Raw genomic sequence first — 22,172 nt, forward strand, 5'->3', positions numbered from 1 at the left:
ATGTTAGAGAAGGCAGCCTGTAACCATCCACCTCCGCCCCTGTGGTCACCTCTGCCTCTGAGCAGTCTTTGGGCGGTACATTAATAACATTTGTATTAGATACACATTTCTCAGTTACAATATTTTTATTTCTCATTGTCTGTGTGGAATGTAACTTAATATATATCCTTGATGCAGAGAGATGTTTACATAGTATTTTATGATTAGTTCAGTTGGAGACCACTGGGTTTCACAGGTTAGTAACAAAGGCAGAAAGCAGGCAAAATATAATTACGGAGTTCCAAAAGAACTACACACAAAAAGTCAGGAATACATTTTAAAGGGATAATAAACAGCCAGCTACAAAGAAGAGATAAAATTGATTCAATCTCTTTCTTATTGAAATTAAAGTAAAATATCTTCAGGAAAGCCTGAGTAAAGATAAAGTGGCTGAAATTGCAGAGGCATTTTATTTTTTAAAAGTAGTAATTGCTTAGTAATGCAATTGAACAATAAATTTTGTCTCTCCCTGCCCATCTTGCTTTGGCCTTTTGAAGTGCTCCAAAGAAGCAATAGTACAGTTAATAAAAAGTATGAGAGGAACTTACCTAACATTTCCTTTGATTCTACCTTTTAATTTGCTCCTCTCCTTCTATGGAATACAGAATGAAATTGGTAGAGGGCTTATTCCACAGAACCTTCCTGCCTCTTTAATCTGCAGCTTTGCTTTCCGAGCACCTGCAGGTGCCTGTGCCCTGCTGGCAGGGCGAGTGCAGGTTTCCCACTGGGAATTTTACTCAGCCAGGTGTCCTGCTGCCCCACTGAGCCACAAACACTGAGCAGAACCTGCCAGGGGAATGTTTGCATTGTGGCTTTGCCTTTTGAATCAAAAGGTGTTAAGGATGTCATTGAAGAGCTTAGAATAGTGACTAAGCAATTTCTATACTTCAGTCTCTCAAGGCCTAACTTAGTCATATGGCCTCCTGCAGGTATGCCTAATAACTCCAGCCCCAGTGCCTATATCTTTTCACACCTTTTTACCAAGAAGGAAGCATTGTCTTTGATTGTCCATCATCCCTAATCCTTTCTCAGCATGAAACTTGTTAGCATAATTGGAGAGAAGAAACCAAAAAGGTACATTATGTGCATCTATGTGTTTCTGTTTCAGTGGGGGAGGCTGTTTGGATGAAAGACCACTGTATTTATTGCACTAATTCAGCACCTACAGGTTCCCTTGACAGACGAAAGTCTCTACCTTTTCAAGTTTTGATTTAATGCAAGTGGTGAAAATCACACACATAGTTTTGTGAGCGACAGTCACCATCCTCATGAAAGACTGGTACAAGTGCCTGTCTCTAATATTAGGGTCCCTATCCAAAAGTAACTATGGGAAGTGACTGGCATCCCTGAACTCAGCCTCAGCTTCCTAGTCAGTTAAACTATAAAACTGATTGCAAAGAAATTAGTGAAGATTGTTTTTAGCCTTTTTTTCCAAGAACAACAAAGATTTTTAATATCTTGCCCAGGACACTGGAGGCTAAGAGAATAAATAGGAAGGTAATGAGCCATAAAAACTTCCAAGGCAGTTTCCCTCTTCTACCATCTTAGTCTTTAATGACAAGCAGTTAAAGGACTATAAGCAACAATAAGAGAAAGCCAACCATCCATCACAGGCGCTCTGTATTGGGATTTACCTCATATTTCAGTCTTCATCTCTCATGAATAACAAGACACAAATGCCAAAATAAGTACAATTTATCATTGATTTGTCAAGCTAGGAGAAGAATCTTTGGTATTTCTATTTGCATGACCCAGGATTTCCACACAGCAAGATTAGGATGACCAGCAACAGTGAGGTATTTGGCTCCTCTCTAATACATCCAGTATGACATGACTCACACCAGTTCAGTCATCATCTGACCTCCCAAGTTTCCTTCTACTTATATCACAATAAGCTCAAATTGCCTTATACCTGCAATACTTTTACTACTCAGACTGCATGCAACTTGCAGTACAAGTACAGTCTACCAGGGAATCATGTTTATCATTGCTGCTAAGTCAGTAAAACACTTTGCCATCAAGCACATCACCTTGGACTTTTCTGTAACACACAGCTGCCCAGTCTTGTCACAGACAGGAATATGACTTCGGTTAACTGGGTTTTTAATCATTTCTGACCTCATAAACTCAGTATTTTTCCTCCACTCCAAAGCCATAACACTTACAACATGCTAACAAGAGACCACTTTCTTAATGAAGATGAAAGAGAGGAAACAACCTGTCCAGATTTTTAGTTATTCCTTTTATCCGAAGACATTGGTAGCCCCAGATTTTAAGAGCAAGGGGAGTGAAAGGCAAAGCAGGCAGAACTCGAGACAAAAAAAAAGGAAAAAAATAAAGAAAGTAAACCACAATAGAGTCCACACATCACAAAACAATGCAAAATAAACATTTTATCAACTCTAAATTTAAAAGGGAGAAGACAGTGAAATGAAAAACAGGATTCCTTCCATAGATTAAATAATCTCTTTGTTATTTTTGATACCAGAAACGCAGGATTTAACGGATTTTGAAGCATAGACACAGAATGCTCAGTTTTCAGCCACATTATCAGTCAGCTAGTTTTCCATAGCCGTAGATACATACAAATACAGAAAATTAAACCTTGGTCTTATCCTGGCAAATGAGCCTAGCACAACTACCCAGGTAAACTGGCCATCTAAAGTGGTAGCAGCACTCCTCTCCTAGATCCTTCATAAATCATTGCCGAAGTCTGCTTGGGGATTAAACATTTGCTGAAATAACTGATGTGATTACAAACCACCTCGAGCAGCGTCCTCACGTGAACGCGCTTTTCCCACAAAGGATTACCTTAGACTCCAGGAGAATAGCACACTACATACTTTTGCAGAGCCAGAAGATGCATTTCCTTAATGGTTTTCCAGGACACTACCAATATTAAATAAATATCAGTCATTACATGTAAATACATATAACAGTTTTAACATAACAGTTTCTTCCCTCTGCAGGAAAGAAAAGGAAAATCCATCAAAGAATGGTGCATGGGGAAATCAAATATCAAATGCTTCCTGCTTCCAAGAAGAGATGTAATATTCTGTGAATGACTGACCTGGCTCTGACCTTGATCATGGTAAGAGATTTGTTTTGGTAGTCTGCTGTAGCCAGCAACCTGCAGAGCAGTTTGGGAATCCTACCAGAGGGAGCTCTCAATGCTGTAGTTAAGAAGCACATTTGTTTATGTGGAGATACTACTGCAGATACGGTACTGGAATAATATATTTCAGATTGCTTGACAAATACATTAAAATAATGCCAGATAATTAAATACATAAGCATGAAAGGATTTTCTTGAAGATCACAAAAGGTGAGATGTAGCACTCACCATGGTGATTTCTGTAAAAAAGGCAGCATTAGAACAGTATTAGTGGATTTAATTATGGCCAGACAACAAACTCAAATAAATTTTCTCACTCGATTTATGCACTACTGACCCCAGGTATCACAAAAGATTGGAGAAAAGTTCAGATCTCTGTATAAAGCAGCAAGTACATTTATTACCTCTATATAAAGCACATGAAAATACAGAGGAACTGAACAAAGAACCAGCATTTTCAGGTTTAACACTGACACATGCCAATTTTGATTTTTTCCACATTTAACCTGGTTTTGCTTTCCATAAAAAAAAAAAAAAAAAAAAAAGGTAAAGAATGTTCAAACTTCCAGGACTTTTTAGTTAAATATATAGTAAGTTAATATATAGTAAGTTAAATATGAAACTTACTAATTAAACACTGAAAACTGTTGGGCCTAAGCAGCTTTTAGACCATTTAAATGTGATTACTTCATGCCTGAAGTTTTGTGTCATTTGTTTCCTTCTCAAAATCAGGGTTTTGTTAGGTGGCCTAACAAAAATAAAAGCTGAAAAAAAGATAAAAGTGCAGTTCTGCAATAATTGTCCACCCAAGATTTATTTCTTATTATTCTATATTGCTGCAGCCTTCCAGTACTTAAAGGGGACTTACAAAAATGAGGGAGAACTACTTTTTCCACAAGTAGATAGTGATAGGACAAGGGGGGATGGTTTTAAATTAAATAGATTTAGATTAGATATCAAGAAGACATTCTTTACTGTGAGGGCGGTGAGGCACTGGCACAGGTTGCCCAGAGAAGCTGTGGATGCCCCATCCTTGGAAGTGTTCAAGGCCAGGGATTTGAGCAACCTGGTCTAGTGGAAGGTTCCCTGACATGGTAACGTGTTGATTTTTAAGGTCCCATTCAACCCAGACCATTCTAGAATTCTGTAATTCTATAATTATATTATATATATGTTTTACACAGACTTACACATCATTTAGGTTGGAAAAGACCTCTAAGATTGAGTCCAACAACTGAGCCAGCATTGCCAAATCCACCACTAAACCCTGTCCCTAATCACCACATGCACACAAATGTATATTTATTTATTACAGGGAGGCAAAACTCAAGATAGCTGGGTAACACACGGTGACTTCAACAGACTAGAGAACCAAGAACAAAAAAACCCCAAAAAGTATGCTTCTTGGAAAACTACAGAAGAGACAGGTAACCAACAGCAAATACCTGTGTGAACCTGTGACTCTGAATAGGTGAGCAGCCAGCAGCTCCAAAGACTTTCATGTAAATTTCAGTAATTAAACAGAATATCCAAACTACAAGGTCAGCTGGATTCCATGGTGCCATGGGATGTTCAGGGCTCTAGCAGAACCCCTCTGCCCTGCAAGCAAAAGCACAGTGCCAGTCCAGCACAGTGTCCTGCTGTACAGAGCACAATAGCAAAGAGGCATCACTAAAAATACTCTGCCAAGTCTATAATGGTATCTTTTCTCACTTCTGAAATCACCAAATTGTCCAGGGAGCCAATGAAGACAGGGACAGCCAGGTGGGATGAGCAGTGGGCACGAACTGCTGGCTCAGGCAAAGGATGTTCCCTGTGGAACATGAGGAGCCTCCAGTAGCGCTTTTGCATGGGAAACACAGAGGACACACCCTAAATGCTTCCAGCAGTCAAAGGCAGCACATCCCTAATTGGTAAACTCCACTTTCACACGTGGCAGAGAACAGCTAAGATGCCGAAAAAGAAACGAAAAAAAAATTTCCCTGTATGGAAAGGAGAGGACCCAGGAGAAAAAGAACATTTTGCATTTTTTGTACAGGTATGAAAAAGCTCTGCTAACCAGAAAAGCTTTGGTGGTATCACAAAATAAAGGTGTGAACCTTACCTCAGCATGAGAGTAATTATGGATAAGCCATAATGTGTTCTCAACTCCAGTGTGATGGTGTTTATATCTCAGGTGTAGTGTGAGTTTAACTTTTGTGGTTTGGTGATTAAATTTAAGGTATATATGAATAATACATAGGGAATAAAATGGGGCATTATTATAGACAAAAGAAGTGAAATAACCAGTTGGAGATGTTGTTACAGAACTCTGAAAGTGCAAGCTTCCAGATGTTTATGTTCCCCAGCTTAAAAGATTAATGAGAACACTAAAGATTTATACGCAGCCCCTGGAGCAGAATACAAGTGGGGCTTTCTAGGCATGAATCTCACCACTTCCTGAACAAGGCAATGTTCCAGGTTCAGTGTGGTTGAAGCTAATTTGCCTGGAATTACCTGGACTCAAAGCCATTTAAATTCAGTCTTGACAGAACCTCAAGGGGAACTTGCTGTGCTGGCACATATGACACTTGAACCTTTGGAGCAATTTCATGGCATAAGTAACAGTTTTCTGTGTTTTGAATTCTTGGACTAACAATGATTAAGTAGACTGCACTGCCTTTTGAGCTCTAAAGCTGCTTCCAGAGCAGAGAGAAAACACACAGAAGACAGTATCTAAACACACGACCTTACTACTGCTTGCATTTCACAAACTTTGTTGTCTTGATGTTATTTTGTCATCCGTCACAACTTGGTTTTGAATGAAAGCATGAAGAAAATCAACCCAGCTCCATCATCCAACACCAGAAAACTAGCCTCCCATCATGGTAACTCCGCTTGATTTGAAACACTGTGCAGCATTTATCCAAAGCTCTGTCAAAATGCAGGAACTGATGTATTCACCACTCCTATCCTTGCCAAACTGTAAGCCTACATTTCCACATCTCCACTACATCTACAGTGTCCACATAAAACATTTTATAGCAATTAGTTTTTTCTTGACTGGCTGAGTGTTTGTCTTTAAAAACATAAGACTGCTTTCTTTTGGAAAACTGGTTTTCAGGGAATCAGCCAGCAAGCTTTTGAAGGTCCACACTTGCCTGTTCTTATTCATGATGACTGCGAATGAATACCCTCCACTCTGCCAAACAGCCCTTCTCACCAAACCCGCTCAAAACTCCTCAGAATTCCTGAGGTGAGAGAAGTTGGGAGCCACAGGGATAACTACTTCCAACAGGCTAACCTGATAATGGGAACTCTCCTCTTCACAAACATCTCTTCCTTATTTCCAACCCTCTTTAAAACAGCACCATTTTCCTTTACCCAGCATGAGTTTGTGATCATAACATCCGTGTAAACCACTTACCTCTTCCAGCCAACATCTCCAGTTTCCAAGCCAAAGGAATGCAAAGAAAACCTCCAAACCAGCCGTTTTTTGGCCACTACCTAGAATTACCTCCTTCAACTAGTCAGGCAAGCCCAGCCTGCACAGTTTGGTAGCCCCACCCAGGGTGGGGTTGGTACCTCAGCTGCAAAGGGTCAGTGCTGCTGTTAACCCTTCGTGGATGGCACAGTTACAGCCCAAAACCTTCTCCACCCAGGCTCAGAAGTAAATAGGTTTTATTCTGGACATTAAATGTGGTGTGGGTCATCCCAGAATTTTTCAGGCACTGCCATAGCTAACTGTCATTAGTCTATTAACTTAAAGTTTATTGGAAAGAACCCTATTGTAAATTCAATGCCCTGCATTTATTTTTGTCAACAAAAGGATACCTTGCTGAGAAGTAGCCGCAAGTTTTCATAGCCCAATGACTTGTTACTTCATCAGAACATTATGGTCAAAACTTTGTGTGAATGATTTTTGTATGTGGACTGATGTGCAGAGATGCTGAGCAGAAGTGGTCTCTCAGAAAATTCTTACAACATTGCACGAATTAGCAGAACTTGCATAAGTGTAGGGAAATTCATGGATCAGAATCAGAGTTTAGCATGGCAAGACATTTTTGAAAGCTCTCTTTGCCCCAGATGCATGTTTTAAACATTCCTGTTCTCCAAGGAGTAAAAGTTTTGGATGGTGCTTTTGGTAAGAAGAAGTAGATCAGTATTTGTATGGAACATGGTGCTTGCAAAATCTACTCCAGACCCTCTGCTTTTACTCATCTTGGAGGCACTGCTGCCACAGTGTTGGTTAGAGCAGTTCAGCAGCGGCCCCCAGTGGGTTGCATGTCATGTGTGTGCGTGCCAGCAACTCTCCACAGTCCACTCCTCACTAAGAATGTGGTCTTATTGATGCAAATTTTCATTTGATGCAAATTCTCAGAGAAGCAGAGGAGTGTTACAGAATTCAAACCCAGCACAGTACACATGTATCTCACAGCACCTCTGTGAGAAATCAGGCTTGGCTCACTGAGACTCACCAATTAGCTCCAAAACAGGATGAGTTTTGCTGTGTCAAAGCTGTCTCCTGCAGAGCTACTTGGTATACTTGCATTATGCTCTAAACACCTGGTTTCATGGACTTTATTATATTAAGGTCCAAAATAGCCCTTTGGAAATCTGACTGCTACCAAAAAAGTATTTCCACATGTTCAGTTCAATGGGCACAACCTGAGTGGACTTACAAAACCCCAGCTGGATCTGACTGGCTTTGAGATAACTTATCTCTCCTTTACCTCCTTCCATGGAAACACAGCCAGACAAGCCAGGAGGTGAGCACACACACAGCCATCATAGATCTGGATGGTTTATTGGCTCCGGCCCTGTGTGACAGGAGACCAGCTGTACTTGCCTGCTCCTGAGAGCAGTGTCAGTGTTGCTGCACCTGAGCAGTTGGTCCAGAGCTGGCCCTACACCCATGGCACAAATAACTCAAATTTGGCTGACTGAAAGCTGACCACATCAGCGTCCAAAAGCCCCTTTCTCCTTATGTGAACAGAAAAAAGCAGCAGCTAAAAGATAAAGGAATAATTTCCTGAAAGTCTCCTTTCCACTTATTAACAGGCATCTATTGGTTGGCAATGCAAATAGAATAATAGTATTTCTTACTTTTAAGTTAATAATGTTTAACTTAATAACTTCTTCTGAAAGTGTTTGCTGCCGAGCATCAGGATATCAGATGAAGCCCATCATATAAAATGAGTCTGACATGACTGCTTTTAAAAAAGCAGGCTTACTAAAGATATGCTATGGAATCAGTGGATGAATGTGTAGATGCACATGTGTGCACAAAGACAAGCTAGGATTATCATCAAAGTTGTTCATCTGGTTTTACAAAGTACACATGAATTCACTGGTTATTTTTTCTTGGAATATAGTCCTACCTTACAACCCCCCACCTGCAGTTTAGAGACTTCTTTTACAAACTTTTTTACAAATCCTGAATTAATTATTGATCTGACTGAAGACAATGGCCGTGGCAGCAGTGAGGAGTCCCAGGGCACAGCCCGTGCTGGCACAGCTCTGGGTGCCAGCTGCCATGGGGTCCCGGATCAGGTGCCAGCCGTGTCCACATTCGGCTGCGCTCCAGCGAGCGCCCTGCCAGAGCCTGCCCAGAGCAGCAGCAAATCCTGCTGGGGCACCAAAGGTGAACCCTGCTTGGACAAGTCCCACAGCCTTGTGAGCTCCCATCTTCACCAGCTCATTCAGTCTGTCACTGCACCCACTTCCACAGCAGACTTTTTCTGTGGGTCAAAACCTGCCCTGACAGATGTCAGTCATTTGTTTCGTATCAATTAAACTCAGGGACTAATCTAGGAAATAGAACTCCCTGAGAAAATGTTTGATGAGATTTTAGCTATATTAAACCATTAGTCCAATGCTGAAGAAGGGATAGGGCAATTTTAGAAACCACTCAAACCCTTGGCACAGGCTGAGTCTTTCTGAGTTCCTTCATATTTCTCATGCAATATATATAGTAACTCCCTGATTTTAAAACGCTATTTATGTGGTCAATATAATATCAACTTTAAAGACATTCCACTGTAAGCTTGCTATCTGCCTTCATATGGTGCATTTGTGTTCTCATTCACAAACTATTAGCAACAGTTATATCCGATAGGTCAGATTACATTTGGAAAATCACCCTGGTGATTAAGTTGCTCTTACTTATGTATTCAGAACCAAAACATCCTTATTATCATCATGGTAATTTTTTTTCTCTGTGCTGCTAATTTGTGACAGGATGGTGCTGATATTTGTTAACATTTATTAAAAATAATAATTATGTGAAAAAATCTGGTTTGTCTGGAAAAATGAGAAAAATATAAGGCTTTTCTTTTTGCTGATTTTTAATTTTTTTTTATAGTAGATTTTAATATTTGAATTTCTCACTTCTGTGTAGTCTGGGTCTACTTGGTAAAGCATACTTGAGATTGTTATGGGACTAGATTATAAGCAGGACATCTATATTAAAATATATTCTTTAAAAGGTTTTTTCTTTTAGTTATCTTTCACTTTCATCTGATGAAGGATAAGAGATAAAACAGGCTTTTGTTGTTTACTGTACATCTGGAGTATAAAAAAAGCATTATATGAGGAAAGGATATTCCATGAAACACTATGTCAGACACATTTGCAGTCAAAATTCCAGAAATAGCAAGATGTTAGATAATTAAAATGTCTTCCAGGTCTAAACCATAGGGAGCTGGAGTTTTAATCACGTACAGTATATTCATGAGAAGTTTCCTCTTTTATCTACATGATCAGATTTTGATGCTTTCTTTCAGGAAGAAATAAGATCCTGCTCTGGAGCACAAACATTGTTATATTCCCTTAGTATTGGCAGTGCTCATGGAATCAAACACTTTTGTAGAAATCCGGTTTTCTGTTTACCTTTGATTCAAGAAGGATGTGCAAAAAAGTTCAAGCTCAGTTTGTCCTCAAAGTACACCCATCCCTTTGGGTTCAACCCACCTGGGAAGCAGCTGAGCAGGGAAACCCTTTTGCAAATGGCTGCTGCCCCTGCCAGGACAGCACTGGAGAGCAGCAGCCAAGGACCAGAGCCTTGTTTTACTGGGAACCCCAGAGCCATCCTTAAAAGGCTTAATAAAGTGCCTGTTATGATGACAAGGAAAATGTGAAGGGGACATGTCTGCTCTGAGGCCTTCATTGGGCTATGGAAAAACTGGAATGAGCTTAGAGGGGGAAAAATAAGATTAGCCATTTTTTCATAGCTAGAAGATGGTTTCACAGCTAAAGCACTTCACTAATCTTATTTTCTAATTCCACCACATCTTTTATTAACTTATTTTTCATCTTGTAGCCCCCCACACAACCATAATGTTTAAATAATGATACAGTGGTATCCGTACCATCTTAGTCTACGCCTAGTCAGATCTAGTTATTGAGCAGTATTTTAACAGCTACAGTAATTTTAAGGAACAATTTAGATCTAGGCTACGTTAAGAGAAAGGAAAACACATCAGTGCCAAATTAGGTTCTGATGAGGCTCTTGATCACTTTCCTTTCTCCTGACAAAAACAGAAGGTGCTAGTAATGCTGAGAAGGTCTGTGTCCCTGATGAACAGATGTTAATAACAAAGAGCATCTTTCCCATGTTAAATAGCCAAAAGAAGAGATATTGCAGCCATTGATAATGATACCCATATATCATGCATGCTAAATCATGACTAAATAATTAAAATCTGTGCATGATACTTGTTTCAGGCAAGTAAAGCAGATCACAGTTTTAGTGGTCAGAGGAAATGAAACACAGCTTTGCAGAAATGATTGTCACTGAGCACACAGAGCATTAAAATACACAAAGAAAATTAAACTAGGAAAAAGGCAATTGACTATGAGCAGCTTATTCAGGACTGAGGGCTGGCCATTCAGTGGTGGTTTGCCTTCTGGTTATTTTGATGAATTGTTTGAGTATGCATTAACATGTGGAGAGAGTGAAAGGAGGGAGGTGATGAGCAGAAAGTTCTCCCAGGGTAAGGTTAGTGGCTGGGTGCTCCCTCTTGTTGGTGGCAGGGCCTCCTCTTGTCGCTGCACAGGCTCTCCACTCTTCTAGGCAACGAGAAATCATGGATGGATAGACTGATGATATTTCCTGCAGTGGGGGAAATAGCTGAGTAGAGGAAACTCTAGCCTGTTAACAAATGCTACATGCTGTATTCTCTATGGTCTCCACTTTACCAGCTCTGCTAGCATTGGCAGGAGCACTGGAATGATGGTATTGCCGCAAATTCACCCAAGAACGTGTCACCCAGCTCCCACACTCCCTTTTTGTGCTGTGCCTGTGGCCTGCAGGGCCCTCCCCAGCAGATATCTCCCCCTGCACACATCTGTGAGCAGAGGCGGGGGAAGGCTCCATTTCCTGAGGCCTGCCCATGTGCTGTGGCCAGCTGAACTCGAGACCCATGCAGAGCAGCTTATCTCACGTCTCATAAAATGAGGGCTACAAAGCCAGTGCAGCTTTGTTAGCTGTCACACAGACCTTTCGTTCAAAGCACAGAAAAGAAAAAAAAACCAAAACAACCTATTATTCAAAACATGAAAGAAGAATTGGTTGAAATTAAATTTTTCCTCCTACCTATTTATAGAAACAGATTAAGTGACTTTTGAGGAATAAGAGAAAGTATCTGCTTCATGAAAGGTATATTTACTTGGAGTATTAAAATTGAAGTTAAAGTGTGGCTTTTTGCACAAATTCATTTGGAACAGATTTCACTTGATAAATTTGCATAAGCATATACACAAAACTTTGTGTGTCATGATGTCATGGCAATCAATCCCTGTTTTCTACCAGTTATAAATTTTATGAACATCTACATAACATGAAACTTTATTTTCAAATTTAAAAGTGTAGAGAAGTGTTTCCCTTGTTTTTCAATCTACTGCTAATATAGCAATACTGAGAAGAGTAAGCTGTCTTTTCCAGGTGCAGTTGTGGTGTCCTGATATTAATTACAGAATAAACACAATGATACAAACAACTTACTTCCCATTATCCTAATTTTCGTATTGTATTTTTCTATTATACCCATTATTTTAGTATTAAAAAACTACCGTAGCAAACAACATACGCATACCTACTTTAATTTTGATATCTTTAAGCATGGTACTCTTTTTCTTGCACATGCACCCCAAAGACTTTGTGCTGATTAATGTCAATGTACTTCAGCTAGAGAAGGAAAGTTTTAATTTTCCAATTGTTTTAATAAGTGTAGAATTTGTCTGAGGCCCAGACACGGAACTTGTTGGAGTCTTTTGGGACTGTGCTCTTTATTCTGTTTCTTGCTCCATCTCCTGTAATCTTACATGGTTTGGGGTGCTGCAGGTCAATGATGTAATTTAATCAAAGATTATTCTTTCTACACAGCAATGGTAATAGGCAAAGATTATGGCAATGGAGTTGCTAAAAAAACTTGAAATAATGGCAAGAGATCAACATCATATCTTTGAAAGTGCTCCTATGTGTTCTGACTCTGAAAGTGGAGATCCACTGTTTGCATCTTTGTGAGAAGCCAAAAATGTTTTAAAAAAATTTGAATTGAAATACACCTGTGGCGCACCAGGCAGCCCTCTGTGTGAGGAGGTACAAATGGGACACGGTTTAGGTCTCTTTTATGTCACTGGAAGTGTATCCTTTGACTTGGAGAGCAATCCTAACCAAGTGACAGTACATGAGGAGTCTTCCAGCTAAAATGAAACAACAGAAATAACAGTCTGTTCTTTCTCTCGGATATATTTTTTTAATCTTTTGTTCTAGACTTGTATTTTCCTTCATCCTGCTAGGTCTTCTTTTTTTTTTTAACAGCCACTAATTATTGTAAGTTTTAGTTAGGAGTACAAGATGGAGGGTCAGCTTTGTATTCTGGCCAAGAGCTGAAGTTATTTCCTTTAGATGTATCTATATAGTTTCCTCTGTAAAATAAACACTTGAAAAATTAAGTGTGTTAACTTTAGATTTCTCCTTAGGAGCCTAAAGAATGACTGTTGTGTTGGACTGACAGTTGAAGGTGAATCTGGAAAGCACAGAGGATAACAGTAAACCAAAATCCATGTATTTCATATTATAGTTTTAAGTGGTTATCTTTCTGTCCTAGAGGTTTCTGTATGTGAGCTAAAAGGGGAAAAAATGCACAAAAAACCCCTATAACACGTTTGAGCATCATAAAGCAGTTCTTTAGGGTACAATAACATCTGTGAAATCTCCAAACACAGTAAGTAAAGTGTAGAAGAACGTTTTAGCAAAAGGACATTTTAACAACTAGGAAAATGCTCTTAATTGTAGTGAAAGGAATCTTTTAAACTAACATGACAAGGTACAGGCAAAAATTAATATTATACGCTAATGTTCTTTTTAGTGAGTAGCTTAGGTTGATTTATTCATTTAGGTAATTATGTACCACAATATTAGTAATTCAGAGTAAAATTGAATTAGGAAACACAGAATAAATTGAAACTGTAGTCGTATTTCTTTCTCACTGTGTAAGGAACAGAGATGTATTGATGTAAGTTCTAAGTGTACTACATAAGTTAAATTCCCTAGACTGCAATTTGATCAAAAAGCATTAGACATTTACTTAGGCTATAATAGGTCCTTACCATTGGATGGCAGTAAAATTCTACATCAATCACCAGAAGCAAAGTGAACCTAGGAAAACAATGGGATTTTCCCTTTTTTATTTAAGAGTAGAAAGATTGAGGGGGGATGGTGATGCCTTAAATGCTGTGATAAGCACTAATATTAAAATATGTTTCCTTTTGCCATGTTATGAGCATTTTAAAAATAGTAAACTCAAATACCTATTATGTGGAAAATCATTTATTTATTCTTGAAAAGAAAAGAAAATCTGAGCATATTGCAAAGACAATGCAAATGTATTCTGTTTATTGTTACTTAGCTATCAGAGGTTTATATATATATGTATTGTTTACTTTTTTACCCAACAAGATTTGTTATATTTCACACAATATGGAAATTATTTTATAAATAATCAGCCTTCTGTGGTAGCATTGTGGAAGATTAATTCTTTTCTTTTGCACCCATTATTACTGCAAATACTATGACCAAGAGAGTTCCCTTTTTAATAAGGAAAAAACCCATCCTTTCTGTATGCACATGGTCACAGTACCTGTAATGAAAACACCCTTTTTGTACAGAGGTTTCATATCACAGGCCATGTTTTACCACCTTTGTTCAGACCCATACCAGGATCAACAACCATTCAGGTTTCTGGAAATCTGGTCTATGAAGCAATTAAGTTTCTACAAGGTGATCAGCACTGGAGATTCTGCAGTCATTAAAACAAAAGGACTCAGTTTAGCTCTGTGCCTTGTCCTTGACTATAATGTCAAGATTTAGACCAACAATAAGTACATCTTTTTTTTTCTTAATTTATATTATAACCAAGAAAGAATAAGGTGCAACTAACCCTGTTCTTAAAATACTCTTGATATAAACTGCACATTAAGTAAAGAGAAAAAAAATATTATCAGACAAATTATCCTGCAACATTCATTTTCCACTTCCTATTTTGGGAAGCTTCACATGCAAATTAATTTCACTTTAAAATGTGCAAGTCCTGATCAATGAAAATCAATAGCAATATTATGAATACAATTACTATCCCAGTAATTACACTACTTTTTATTGGACCCCTTTAATACCAAAAATAGATTTTATGTGTTTAGCAAGTATAGAGAATTATATTTTTGCAGGACTGAACTAAATAGAGCAAGAAATGTGTTCAGCATATGGTCTCACATGAAAGATACAAATGCTCGTGTTCTCATTTAATGTTTTTTTAAAAATTGTTATAAACTTAGTAGCTTGAATTACAGTCTAAATGCAATAAAATAAGTCAACTGTTTATCACAATGTAGTCAGGGTGGTCTAAAAAAAACCTAAAGGCTATTAATCAGGATTTCATGGGATCAAACCACAGACTCCCTAGCAATTTATTCACTCACTTTATATCTAGAGTCTGTTAAAACCTTATAACTTTTCAAAGCTCATATTAGGCACTAAAATTTGGAAATCATTTAACAAAAACTGATATGGAAAAAAAAAAGAGAGAAAATAGCTTATCACAAACTTATTCTTAGGAAAGAATGTGTAAAATATACCCAATGGAACCACACTAATCTGGGGTTTATGACAGTGACTGTGAAGCAATGCCATAAACCTGGTGATACAGTCTTAGTTTCGCTCATGAGGACTTATAATTACAATGCTCCTGAACTGAAATAAGAAATCCCCCACAGAAATATTTCTCCCCCATGTTAAGGCCATGATTCTACAACTATACTATCAACTTTGGGGGTTTGAGCAGTACCAGCTAAGTCAACTGAATTACTCAAGTATTTAAGATAATCATGTACTGGCAGGATCAAAAGTGTAAGATTTTGTTGTTGAAATCCCCCGAGACTTAGTGCTTGGGACTAAATCTTCTGAGGTCCAGACACTATAAATTCAGTTATATTTAGTGAGCCTGAAGAGCCAGCAATTGGTTGTTCATATTCTTCTCACATTTGTACTTAGCCCAAGAAGTGTCATTAAGACTCATAAGCAGAATTTCTTGAGGTGTTCAGAATTCTTAATCTATCAAAATTTGAGATTTTTGGCATCTCCCAGTGGGATTTGGTGCAGTATAGGATCAGATGGCAGCTGAAATAAAATTTACAGTGCTGTGATACATAAAATAAATCTATCAAAAGATTGTATTCTTCTAGAGGCATGTATTAAGCCTGCAATTCCTTATTAGCAGGAAACTAAACAAACTACTGCACTATAACCACTCTTGGGGAGACAAATGAAGTCCATATAATATCGACAAGCCTTTCTACTGCCACGCAGACACTGCTACCCACAATCTGACCTTACTTTGGTCATACACCAAACTAATTCTACTTTTCTTTTTAGCTCCTAACTTGCTGTCATGTAAAAAAACTTATGGTGTTAGTGTGAACATTCCAGGAAGCTATAACCTAATCTTTGAAAGTGTGCTTTAGGTTTTGCAATAGGAAATTACTCAATCTGTGCCTTTATAAACTTCAAACAAAAATGGGATCACCAGATATGCACAAGTGTATTTTAAAAAAATATATCAGCACAAATTAAGAAAAAACAACTTCTAAGGTCATTTTTTGTACACAGTGAGCAACTGTGCATAGTCGTGCTGAACTTGAGAGCTATGCTAACTTTTTGGTGGAAAACTATACCATATATACTTCAATTTCAAAAATATAAGCATCTTTATTAAAAATAAAGACTTGAGTAACTCAAGAAACACTGATTAGACTCATGCTCAGACAGCAACAGACTTAAGCTGGCTCTTGTTAATGACCAGGTGTGACAGCTTGTTGGTTAGTTATTATTCTGTTTTACAAGTATAAGAACTTGGGGTAATGTCCAGATATTCAAGCCACTCTGTGTGTTCTGTGGACAGGGGTGGGGGGGAAGAAAAAAGGTGTTGGGAGAGCAGTAGAAAAGCAATAGTAAGACATCCTATAAAGCAAATGAAAGTTTCAGAGCCAGATGAGCTGTGGATATCTGTCTAATATAAGGTCGGTAGAATGGGACTGGGGAAAATGGGCAGAGAATAAAGCAGTAAGGCAGGAAGTTGGAGAGTCAATAAGGTGGACGAAGCAGTGTTGAAATGTCAATGAGTCATCGCGGTGGGGAGGCAGCTGGAATGCAGGTGCTGAGCAGAAAACACCAGCAGAAAAGTTTTCTGAATGCCAGAATTTAGTGCCATCATCAGAGGGCAGGGCTGGCGTTAGGTAGGTGCTGAGTGCTTCTGTTAGCACTCCAGCTTCTCCCTGGTGCTGCCAAACCTTCCTTCCAGAGAAAGGAGAATAATAATCAGAATGTTCACAAATTCTCAAAAATTCCTTTCCTACCATAAAAACAGCCTATTTATTACTCAAAATCCTTCTTATTCTAAATAATTTCTGATTAAATTATGGCCTAACATAACTGTACCAACAGCAAACTTCAACTAAGGACATTAGATCTAAAGGAAGGACTTCAGTTATCCTTCTTAAGATTTAGGTCTTTAAAAAGGTAACAAGTTTACTGTGCAATGCGTAATTCCCTACAAAAATCTCAGCCCAAGACCCATAGCTGGATCCAATAGATACTTACTCACTTTTCATGGAGACCCAGTTCTAGAGAACTGAAACCTACACTTTATGATTTACTAAATTGCTATATTGATTGGTAACATACCACTTTTATTCCCTGAAGAGTAACCTGTAATGTCAGCAGCTCAAACTTCCGGCACATCAAAATAGAAAGATCTTGTAGGTGACAAATGCCTGAAGAGGGAATTGAGTAAGCAATGTCCAGCTGACAAAGCCTGTTTCTTGCTCCTAATTTTTCCTTATGTGGGAGTCTGTCATTAATATATTTTTAATGCCCAGAGCTGGTCTTAGTCTTACAGATCTCTGCTGTCTATGTAAGATGCAAATTGGGAATGCACAGAAATGTACAGAAGGAGAAGGACTGAAGTGCTGACCTAACTCTGTGACACTGCAATCAGCTGCTCTTCCAACATAACAAGATACTGGTCAGACTGAAGCAGTTTGCAAAATTTTACACGAATTGAAATAATTTCCTAGTCTCTTTTATACTTGCTCGTACCCTAAACTTTCACCCAAAGGAATCAAGAGGCTGAAACCTTAAGCTTATATTATTAAGTTGGGTTGTACAGATGATCTGACTTGATAAATGTTAATTATTAGTATCTCATTTCATCAGTTGCAACATTTGTTCCCACAGAAGACTTCCAAAATGCAGACAATTTTTGTTGACTTTTAGAGAGGAAGTATGAAGGATCTGTACTTCCAAATGGGTCGCTCCGTGCTCATACAGGATGTACATTCCTTCAGTCAAGTAACAGGCACAAAATTATGCCAAGAAGTCATTAGCTGTAAAACAAGTAGCAGGAACCAGGTGCTAAAAATAGATTTTGATGACAATCAAGTAATTTAGAAACTATGATACTTTTACTTGAAATACAACTAATTACAAATAGTAAAAAAACTTGTCAAGGATCCAGTAGCTCAAGAATCAACAACTCTGCCCAGAAAGAGCAAAATGCAAATTGTCTATAAGAGCATTCACTGGAAGCATTTCTCCCAGCTATTTACTAGAATCAGCTACAGGTTGTCTCCAAAAGATGTCTCCAGTGGAGCAGGTCTCGTGGGGAGGACACACAGCTCAGCTCTTTGCCCTGCCAGGTTGCCCTTTGGCTCAGTGTGCCCCAAACCACCAGGTGTGTGACTGCAGATACCTGCAGCCACCACACAGCCCTCTTAGTGGGAATTAAACACATCTATTAGACCTCTGTTTGCCAATGGATGTTTTAGTTTCCTGAGCACAGACTTTCATACCTAGACAAGCCCCAAGTTAATTTCAAGTCATGATTAGTTTTTGACAACAGTTAAGATCTCTGAATTGGTATTTATTTTGAGGCTCTTGATATGTAAATCACTTATGCTAAATTCTGCAGCTTTGGCTCAGTTTAGATTATCAGCGTTTACCTGCAAACATTTGAATAAACACAAGTGAGACCATCCTTTTACAACCCTTTTAAGATCAAAGAGTCAGTATTCTGCCTTTGAGGCTTGTCAGTTTAAAACCTGCACTAACAATTAAAGGATTCCTCCCCCTCCTCTCTGCTGTCTTCTTCCCTCCCAAAACCGGGAATTAAAAGATTCCACCCTGCAAGAAATGTCCAGTTTTATATGAGAACTTCTCATTAATGAGTAAACATGCACTGTTCTGCAATATTGTTTCACTGCTCTTCTGCTTAATGGGCTCCGTCCTGCATGGCTAAAACCTCAGGATTAAAAAAAGGGCTCTGGTGAGATCTAAGCTTCCATTAAAAATTTGATTTATTTTGTGCTATTTCACTAGGAATATGCTAAGATTTTTTCTTAGTTAATCTTATCTTTTTGATAGTTAATGTCAGAATGCCATAGGAAAAACACTCTGAATAAGTATTAATATGCTTACTGCTGACGTCCCTCAATCAATAAAATGGAGTTTTGTGCTTCTTGGCTAGGTAGAATAGAGCATTGTATTTTACATAGGCGTACAAAACATTTGAAAGTCTGTGGAATAATATTTTTTTCAAAATTCCACATGTTCAAACACATTTTTATTGCTCAACGGTGGCATTTCTGAGCTAACATCACTGTCCTCTCTAAGATGTAGAGACTGTAAAGAGGAAAAGAGTAGCCTTCTGCTCTGTAGGAGAAACTATCTTTTGGTTATTTTCAGAAGCAAGATTACACTCAGCATCAGTTTTGAAGAATTTATGTTTTCTATTAAAAAAAAAAATTAGTTTTTCTATCTGAAAATATTCCAGAGCAGAATAGGGTTATTGGCTGTTCCATGGTCTGACAGTATCTTGACTGACAGGCATCTTTAGCCACATTTAGGAGTTGGAATAGCTGCAGAACACTTCAGAGTATTCAGTCTGTCTTACAAAAACTGCGATGCTGTTTCTCTCTTCAAAAAGTAGCCACCCCAACATATGGGGTGGATGGAGCTTTAAATGCTCCTGGTCCTGAGCAGCAGCCTGTGGCCCCCTGCACAACCAACCTCCTCTTATTCTGAAAGTGTAACTCTGAAGGATCAGGACCATACAATGTTGTATTTTTGTAACCACTAAGACAGAAAATAGCATTTTCTGTGTTATTTCCATGACTCTGGATAGGTGGGGTTAAGTATAAAAAGCAGGCCATCCTCTAGCTGACCTAAAGCATAAAATATAAGTTTGCACGTAGAGAAGGATCTTAGAAGTATAAAAATGAGAAATAAGACGTATGAATGAATACAACTTGAACCCATAATGCATTCTGATTCACACTGGGTTTGAGTTATGGTTCACTGCTTCACACAGAGTCCCATCACAGAACTTTTTGTAAATTTTTCCAATGTCCTGAGAATAGACAAGGCCAAAAATCTGTTTATAAATACTTTTATTTATATATCTAAGTTTTCTGACCACTTTTAATGAGAACTTCAGTACTTTGACTAGTCACCATTATTTCCTGTACAGATGCAAAATAATTTTCATTAGAGGATGTCTTCTATAGCGATTCGTCATAAGTCAGACAACAGTTAATGTCTTTGTTGTAATGGACAGCTAAGATAAAAGCCTGATAATTCATTTGGAAAAACCAGTGCATAAGTAGTTGCAAACTAAATAAAAATTTTAAAAAGAAACATAGAAGGTATGTCTCCTGATTGAGTAAACATATCTTCTTGTTGTCCGTCTGCTTCTCTTCCCCCCTTGCTGTAAGGTCTTTACACAGACTCTCTAGTGTACTCAGTTTTACTCTGTGTGCTACTTCTATGACTGTACTGGATTTCTTAAATATTGTGAGCTCAATTAGTGGGTTATACCAGATACTCAAGTGTCATGAAGTAAATTAAAGCCAATGTTTAATGAATACCACCTTAGTTGCCAAAAGGTACCTTGATATCTTAAGACCTCTGTGACATTGAATGTTTGCAAGTAAAACAGTTCTGCCTGTCTTTGAAAGAGAAGTTGTTACATGGTCCAGTTGCTTCCAGAGTTTGTATTAGAGGAACTAATTTTAATTAGAGAGACTAATTCTGGGAGGAGAAAGTGGAAGATAATCAACCTAGTGGCAAGGGACAGAGGAATCAGGTGTTTGCTGTTGCTGAGAGAGTTTAGTCACAGTCTGGAAAAGTTCTCTGAGAAGGCAGGGTGTAGGCTCAGGAAATCAAAAACTCCTGAATGGTTGGTAAAACAAGAGTACTGAAGCTGTTGTGGAAACTTGAGGTTTGGAGAGATCAAGAAAAACGCGTGGGGATTTTTCTTGGAAGACCTTCTGCGGAGATGGAGAAGCAAGAGGTAACATAATTTCTCAGGATGAAACTGTGGAGGTCTCAAACCTCACAACAGCCAGAAGGAGTCATATTCTAGTCATTCCATATACCCATGCATCTGCAGCCCCATGCAGGGTATCTGCAGAGTTCTTAGAGATAGTCAAGAGAAACACTGTTTTATAAGCCATAGCCGTTTCTTTGTTGGGCAGACCTAGAAATGATGCTGCAGTTGTAGGATATAAATGGGACAGAATGGGATCAAACGAAGTTGTTATGACTCGTGCATTCTATTGTAATTTTTTTTTGCAGCAAAAAAAATTATTTTTAATATATATATGTTTATATATGTCTGTAATAAAAACACTATTTTATAGTAAAATAAAATAGCTACTTCAAAAATTAAAATTAAAGTATTATAAGAATTAATAAAATTATACGGAAATTAATTCACAGAATAATCTGCACAGTAAGAAATCCAAAATTTTATTTATAGAACTGGTATCTGACAACACCACTGTCTTTAACCACAACTATTTTATGAAGTAAATCCCAGCATTTCTTAATGTGAAGAAGGGATTTAATATTAATCATTTTTAGACATCTAGGGCTAATCACAGAAGTCTTTGATATAGAACCACATTACTGAGAAAGCTGCTACAGCTCTGGAGGAGCTTATTTTCTGCACAAGCAGCCCAGCTAAATGGGTTAGAAATTCACTGGTTAAATCAGCTGCATAAACTCATAGGTAAGTACTCTGGCGAACCCTCAACTCAGTCAGCTGTCACGCCTCCTTTGCTAGGTTTGGTGACAGTCAGTGACATCCCTGCCGCTCTTTGTGTAGCATCTGCCCTCCCTCAGGGACACCCAGATGAGTGAGCCAGGCAGGACCCAGGGCACTCCCCGCCTCTGGGGCCACAGCCTGCAAGGAGGCAGAGGCATTCCCACCCTGATGTGCCAGATTTGGCAGGGACATGAGGGTCTCTGCAGGCAATACCCCCAACCACCAGCACCCCAAGGCTCTGCCAAACTGGAAAAAAACCCAGAAGGGAACCAAGGACAAAAAGGGTAACGCATACCAAATACTGCTTAAAATCTGTTGAAATCTCTGCTCTGCTGGCTTTGTCACTGGTTCTGCTGACAAATGTTTACCATGATTAA

The 22,172-nt window shown here is 38.5% G+C and overlaps 1 protein-coding gene across 6 annotated transcripts in view; it reads right to left on the reverse strand.

Annotated features, from left to right (window-relative positions):
- Window positions 1–6,662, reverse strand: part of LOC121671019 (phospholipid scramblase family member 5-like) — a 75,538-nt gene extending 68,876 nt beyond the window's left edge. For all 6 annotated transcript variants that reach the window (XM_042042151.1, XM_042042152.1, XM_042042149.1 and 3 more), the window contains exon 1: window positions 6,561–6,662. The gene's annotated coding sequence lies outside the window, so the exon portion shown is untranslated. The remainder of the gene's footprint in view (window positions 1–6,560) is intronic.
- Window positions 6,663–22,172: the final 15,510 nt, after the last annotated feature.

This window comes from Corvus kubaryi, unplaced genomic scaffold, assembly GCF_017639235.1.
Source record: "Corvus kubaryi isolate FWS band 111438036 unplaced genomic scaffold, C.kubaryi_AGA036_p1.0 37397, whole genome shotgun sequence".
Lineage (NCBI taxonomy): Eukaryota > Metazoa > Chordata > Aves > Passeriformes > Corvidae > Corvus > Corvus kubaryi.